The following is an 8,379-nucleotide window of genomic DNA, read 5'->3' as shown; positions in this document are numbered from 1 at the left end:
GTCCAGGATCAACATCAGTGAATTTATATTTTGATGGTCCAGGATCAACATTAGTGAATGATGGTCCAGGATCAACATCAGTGAATTTATATTTTGATGGTCCAGGATCAACATCAGTGAAGTTATATACTGATGGTCGAGGATCAACATCAGTGAAGTTATATATTGATGGTCCAGGATCAACATAAGTGAATTTATATACTGATGATCCAGGATCAGTATCAGTAAATTTATATATTGATGGTCCAGGATCAACATCAGTGAATTTATATATTGATGGTCCAGGATCAACATTAGTGAATGATGGTCCAGGATCAACATCAGTGAATTTATATACTGATGGTCCAGGATCAACATCAGTGAATTTATATATTGATGGTCCAGGATCAACATAAGTGAATTTATATACTGATGATCCAGGATCAGTATCAGTAAATTTATATATTGATGGTCCAGGATCAACATCAGTGAATTTATATATTGATGGTCCAGGATCAACATCAGTAAATTTATATATTGATGGTCCAGGATCAACATTAGTGAATGATGGTCCAGGATCAACATCAGTGAATTTATATACTGATGGTCCAGGATCAACATCAGTGAATTTATATATTGATGGTCCAGGATCAACATCAGTAAATTTATATATTGATGGTCCAGGATCAACATTAGTGAATGATGGTCCAGGATCAACATCAGTGAATTTATATACTGATGGTCCAGGATCAACATCAGTGAATTTATATATTGATGGTCCAGGATCAACATTAGTGAATGATAGTCCAGGAACAACATCAGTGAATTTATATACTGATGGTCCAGGATCAACATCAGTGAATGATGGTCCAGGATCAACATCAGTGAATTTATATATTGATGGTCCAGGAACAACATCAGTGAATTTATATACTGATGGTCCAGGATCAACATCAGTGAATTTATATATTGATGGTCCAGGAACAACATCAGTGAATTTATATACTGATGGTCCAGGATCAACATCAGTGAATTTATATTTTGATGGTCGAGGATCAACATCAGTGAAGTTATATATTGATGGTACAGGATCAACATCAGTGAAGTTATATACTGATGGTCCATGATCAACATCAGTAAATTTATATATTGATGGTCCAGGAACAACATCAGTGAATTTATATACTGATGGCCCAGGATCAACATCAGTGAATTTATATATTGATGGTCCAGGATCAATATCAGTGAATGATGGTCCAGGATCAACATCAGTGAATTCATATACTGATGGTCCAGGATCAATATCAGTGAATTTATATATTGATGGTCCAGGATCAATATCAGTGAATGATGGTCCAGGATCAATATCAGTGAATTTATATATTGATGGTCCAGGATCAACATCAGTGAATTTATATATTGATGGTCCTGGATCAACATCAGTGAATTTATATTTTGATGGTCCAGGATCAACATCAGTGAAGTTATATATTGATGGTCCAGGATCAACATCAGTGAATTTATATATTGATGGTCCAGGATCAACATCAGTGAAGTTATATATTGATGGTCCAGGATCAACATAAGTGAATTTATATATTGATGGTCCAGGATCAACATCAGTGAATTTATATACTGATGGTCCAGGATCAACATCAGTGAATGATGGTCCAGGATCAACATCAGTGAATTAATATATTGATGGTCCAGGATCAACATCAGTGAATTTATATATTGATGGTCCAGGATCAACATCAGTGAATTTATATATTGATGGTCCAGGATCCACATCAGTGAATTTATATTTTGATGGTCCAGGATCAACATCAGTGAATTTATATATTGATGGTCCAGGATCAACATCAGTGAATTTATATATTGATCGTCCAGGATCAACATCAGTGAATTTATATATATGATGGTCCAGGATCAACATCAGTAAATTTATATATTGATAGTCCAGGATCAACATCAGTGAATTTAAATACTGATGGTCCAGGATCAACATCAGTGAATTTATATATATGATGGTCCAGGATCAACATCAGTGAATTTATATATTGATGGTCCAGGATCAACATCAGTAAATTTATATATTGATGATCCAGGATCAGTATCAGTAAATTTATATATTGATGGTCCAGGATCAACATCAGTGAATTTATATATTGATGGTCCAGAATCAACATCAGTGAATTTATATATTGATGGTCCAGGATCAACATCAGTGAAGTTATATACTGATGGTCCAGGATCAACATCAGTAAATTCATATATTGTTGGTCCAGGATCAACATTTGTGAATGATGGTCCAGGATCAACATCAGTAAATTTATATATTGATAGTCCAGGATCAACATCAGTGAATGATGGTCGAGGATCAACATCAGTGAAGTTATATATTGATGGTCCAGGATCAACATCAGTGAAGTTATATACTGATGGTCCATGATCAACATCAGTAAATTTATATATTGATGGTCCAGGAACAACATCAGTGAATTTATATACTGATGGTCCAGGATCAACATCAGTGAATTTATATATTGATGGTCCAGGATCAACATCAGTAAATTCATATATTGTTGGTCCAGGATCAACATTTGTGAATGATGGTCCAGGATCAACATCAGTAAATTTATATATTGATAGTCCAGGATCAATATCAGTGAATGATGGTCCAGGATCAACATCAGTGAATTCATATACTGATGGTCCAGGATCAATATCAGTGAATTTATATATTGATGGTCCAGGATCAATATCAGTGAATGATGGTCCAGGATCAACATTAGTGAATTTATATATTGATGGTCCAGGATCAACATCAGTGAATTTATATATTGATGGTCCTGGATCAACATCAGTGAATTTATATTTTGATGGTCCAGGATCAACATCAGTGAAGTTATATATTGATGGTCCAGACTCAACATCAGTGAATTTATATATTGATGGTCCAGGATCAACATCAGTGAAGTTATATATTGATGGTCCAGGATCAACATAAGTGAATTTATATATTGATGGTCCAGGATCAACATCAGTGAATTTATATACTGATGGTCCAGGATCAACATCAGTGAATGATGGTCCAGGATCAACATCAGTGAATTAATATATTGATGGTCCAGACTCAACATCAGTGAATTTATATATTGATGGTCCAGGATCAACATCAGTGAAGTTATATATTGATGGTCCAGGATCAACATAAGTGAATTTATATATTGATGGTCCAGGATCAACATCAGTGAATTTATATACTGATGGTCCAGGATCAACATCAGTGAATGATGGTCCAGTAAGTCAGTACTGGAAAACATATATACACACTCATTCACACTCATAGACTACGGCCAATTTAGCTTATTCAGTTCACCTATAGCACATGTTTTTGGACTTGTGGGCGAAACCGGAGCACACACAGAAAACCCACACTGACATGGGGAGAACATGCAAACTCCACACAGACCCAGATGGGGATTGAACCAGTGACCTTCTTGCTGTGAGGCGACAGTGCTACCCACTTCCTTTTCATTTTTATGTGATTTAATTACAGTTACTTATAATATACTTGCTTAATACTTTACTTAATTTCTACAGTTCTGTATAAATCAGTTACGAGAAACAGAGTGATTGCATTTTTTGTGTGTGTTATACAAATATATTTTGTGGAATAATTGTATTTTGCAACTAAAGGAGGTGTTATGTCCTGAGACGTTTCTTTAGTGTGCACAATGTGCTTTGTTTTGTTATTCCAGGGGTGTCCAAACTCGGTCCTGGAGGGCTGGTGTCCTGAAGAGTTTAGCTCCAACTCTAATCAAAGACACCTGAATCATCTGATCAAGCTCTTGCTAGATATACTAGTAACTTCCTGGCAGGTGTGTTAAAGCAAGTTGGAGCTAAACTAAGCAGGACAACGACCCTTCGGGACCGAGTTTGGACATCCCTGTGTTATTCTCTCTCTCTCTCTCTCTCTCTCTCTCTCTCTGTGTGTCTCTCTCTCTCCCTGCAGGTAATTGTGTCCACCTGGTAGTGATCATTGGATCTTTCCAGTGATTGGCTGTTGGGAGAAGAGAGAGAGTATTTAACCTGAGTTGCACTGCAAACCAGTGTTGGTGGTGGTTAGATGGTGCAGCAGCTGAGCTCTTCTCCACATACAGACATGTTGTTTACTAGAGCTTTAACGATTTGTTTTAGCTTAAGTAGCTCAGTTGTGTTGAGGCTATTGAAGTCAATCTTCTACTAGTAATGATCTTCTTAACATCTAAAAATTCACCCAAAGAAAAGTGAGTCAGGTTGATTTGTTTATATTTATTTTGAGGGTTAAGTAGGAGGGTGGGTGCCATTTTTGTTTTGAATCATTTTCTCCTGTTTGTAACAGTAAAGAGTTATAGATTGTTGATGTATTTTTGTTTCTTTTTTTTTAGATTAGCAAAAGATTTATCTTAGGAGTTAGCTTGGTTTTGTTTGTTGTTTTGGCTTTACCCCCTTCTGAATTAATACCCTGTTTTCTTTGTTACATTTTATTTCTGTAAATAAACTTGTCTCTGTTTCTTGATTTTTTTTGTTTTTTTTTGTTTTACCTTGTTGTTTTTGAATCTCTAGCCATTCTGTTTGAGGAGGTGAGTTTCTCTTTTTCCAGCCATTGACATCACCAACCATTTATTTTCTGTTGCAGTTACATCCCTAGACATAAAAAGATCATAACAGAGGATAGATTTATCTGGCAATTGTACATGCTCAAGAAACAATTATATAGTTAGATATAATATATTATATAGTTATAAACAATAAACAATTATATAGTTAGATTTGTCCATGTAATGTAAAATAATTTGTCCATAAATTTAATTTGATGGTCCAGGATCAACATTAGTAAATTTATATATTGATAGTCCAGGATCAATATCAGTGAATGATGGTCCAGGATCAACATCAGTGAATTTATATTTTGATGGTCCAGGATCAATATCAGTGAATGATGGTCCAGGATCAACATCAGTGAATTCATATACTGATGGTCCAGGATCAATATCAGTAAATTATTATATTGATGGTCCTGGATTAACATCAGTAAAGTTATATATTGATGGTCCAGGATCAACATCAGTGAATTTATATATTGATGGTCCAGGATCAACATAAGTGAATTTAAATACTGATGGTCCAGGAACAACATCAGTGAATTTATATATTGATGGTCCAGGATCAACATCAGTGAATTTATATACTGATGGTCCAGGATCAACATCAGTGAATTTATATACTGATGGTCCAGGATCAACATCAGTGAATTTAAATACTGATGGTCCAGGAACAACATCAGTGAATTTATATTTTGATGGTCCAGGATCAACATCAGTGAATTTATATACTGATGGTCCAGGATCAACATCAGTGAATGATGGTCCAGGATCAACATCAGTGAATTTAAATACTGATGGTCCAGGAACAACATCAGTGAATTTATATTTTGATGGTCCAGGATCAACATCAGTGAATGATGGTCCAGGATCAACATCAGTGAATTTATATGTTGATGGTCCAGGATCAACATCAGTGAATTTATATGTTGATGGTCCAGGATCAACATCAGTGAATTTAAATACTGATGGTCCAGGAACAACATCAGTGAATTTATATTTTGATGGTCCAGGATCAACATCAGGGAATGATGGTCCAGGATCAACATCAGTAAATTTATATATTGATGGTCCAGGATCAACATCAGTGAATTTATATATTGATGGTCCAGGATCAACATCAGTGAATTTGTATATTGATGGTCCAGGATCAACATCAGTGAATTTATATATTTATGGTCCAGGATCAAGATTAGTGATTTTATATATTGATGGTCCAGGATCAACATCAGTTTATTTTTATATTGATGGTCCAGGATCAACATCAGTAAATTTATGAATTGATGGTCCAGGATCAACATCAGTGAATTTGTATATTGATGGTCCAGGATCAACATAAGTGAATTTAAATACTGAGGGTCCAGGAACAACATCAGTGAATTTATATATTGATGGTCCAGGATCAACATCAGTGAATTTATATATTGATGGTCCAGAATCAACATCAGTGAATTTATATATTGATGGTCCAGGATCAACATCAGTGAATTTGTATATTGATGGTCCAGGATCAACATAAGTGAATTTAAATACTGATGGTCCAGGAACAACATCAGTGAATTTATATATTGATGGTCCAGGATCAACATCAGTAAATTTATATATTGATGGTCCAGAATCAACATCAGTGAATTTATATATTGATGGTCCAGGATCAACATCAGTGAATGATGGTCCAGGATCAACATCAGTAAATTTATATGTTGATGGTCCAGGATCAACATCAGTGAATTTAAATACTGATGGTCCAGGATCAACATCAGTGAAGTTATATTTTGATGGTCCAGGATCAACATCAGTGAAGTTATATATTGATGGTCCAGGATCAAGATTAGTGATTTTATATACTGATGGTCCAGGATCAGTATCAGTTAATTTATATATTGATGGTCCAGGATCAACATCAGTGAATTTTTTATTGATGGTCCAGGATCAACATCAGTGAATTTATATATTGATGGTCCAGGATCAACATCAGTAAATTTATATATTGATAGTCCAGGATCAACATCAGTGAATGATGGTCCAGGATCAACATCAGTGAATTTATATATTGATGGTCCAGGATCAACATCAGTGAAGTTATATACTGATGGTCGAGGATCAACATCAGTAAATTTATAAATTGATGGTCCAGGATCAACATCAGTGAATTTATATACTGATGATCCAGGATCAGTATCAGTAAATTTATATATTGATGGTCCAGGATCAACATCAGTGAATTTATATATTGATGGTCCAGAATCAACATCAGTAAATTTATATATTGATAGTCCAGGATCAACATCAGTGAATGATGGTCCAGGATCAACATCAGTGAATTTAAATACTGATGGTCCAGGATCAACATCAGTGAATTTATATATATGATGGTCCAGGATCAACATCAGTGAATTTATATATTGATGGTCCAGGATCAACATCAGTAAATTTATATATTGATAGTCCAGGATCAACATCAGTGAATGATGGTCCAGGATCAACATCAGTGAATTTATATATTGATGGTCCAGGATCAACATCAGTGAAGTTATATACTGATGGTCGAGGATCAACATCAGTAAATTTATAAATTGATGGTCCAGGATCAACATCAGTGAATTTATATACTGATGATCCAGGATCAGTATCAGTAAATTTATATATTGATGGTCCAGGATCAACATCAGTAAATTTATATATTGATGGTCCAGAATCAACATCAGTGAATTTATATATTGATGGTCCAGGATCAATATCAGTGAATTTATATATTGATGGTCCAGGATCAACATCAGTGAATTTATATATTGATGGTCCTGGATCAACATCAGTGAATTTATATTTTGATGGTCCAGGATCAACATCAGTGAAGTTATATATTGATGGTCCAGACTCAACATCAGTGAATTTATATATTGATGGTCCAGGATCAACATCAGTGAAGTTATATATTGATGGTCCAGGATCAACATAAGTGAATTTATATATTGATGGTCCAGGATCAACATCAGTGAATTTATATACTGATGGTCCAGGATCAACATCAGTGAATGATGGTCCAGGATCAACATCAGTGAATTAATATATTGATGGTCCAGGATCAACATCAGTGAATTTATATATTGATGGTCCAGGATCAACATCAGTGAATTTATATATTGATGGTCCAGGATCCACATCAGTGAATTTATATTTTGATGGTCCAGGATCAACATCAGTGAATTTATATATATGATGGTCCAGGATCAACATCAGTAAATTTATATATTGATGGTCCAGGATCAACATCAGTGAAGTTATATATTGATGGTCCAGGATCAACATAAGTGAATTTATATATTGATGGTCCAGGATCAACATCAGTGAATTTAAATACTGATGGTCCAGGATCAACATCAGTGAATTTATATATATGATGGTCCAGGATCAACATCAGTGAATTTATATATTGATGGTCCAGGATCAACATCAGTAAATTTATACATTGATAGTCCAGGATCAACATCAGTGAATGATGGTCCAGGATCAACATCAGTGAATTTATATATTGATGGTCCAGGATCAACATCAGTGAAGTTATATACTGATGGTCGAGGATCAACATCAGTAAATTTATAAATTGATGGTCCAGGATCAACATCAGTGAATTTATATACTGATGATCCAGGATCAGTATCAGTAAATTTATATATTGATGGTCCAGGATCAACATCAGTAAATTTATATATTGATGGTCCAGAATCAACATCAGTGAATTTATATATTG

This window comes from Danio rerio, chromosome 6 (genome assembly GCF_049306965.1).
Source record: "Danio rerio strain Tuebingen ecotype United States chromosome 6, GRCz12tu, whole genome shotgun sequence".
In the NCBI taxonomy this organism is placed as follows: domain Eukaryota; kingdom Metazoa; phylum Chordata; class Actinopteri; order Cypriniformes; family Danionidae; genus Danio; species Danio rerio.
Note: the sequence above shows the minus strand (reverse complement) of the source record.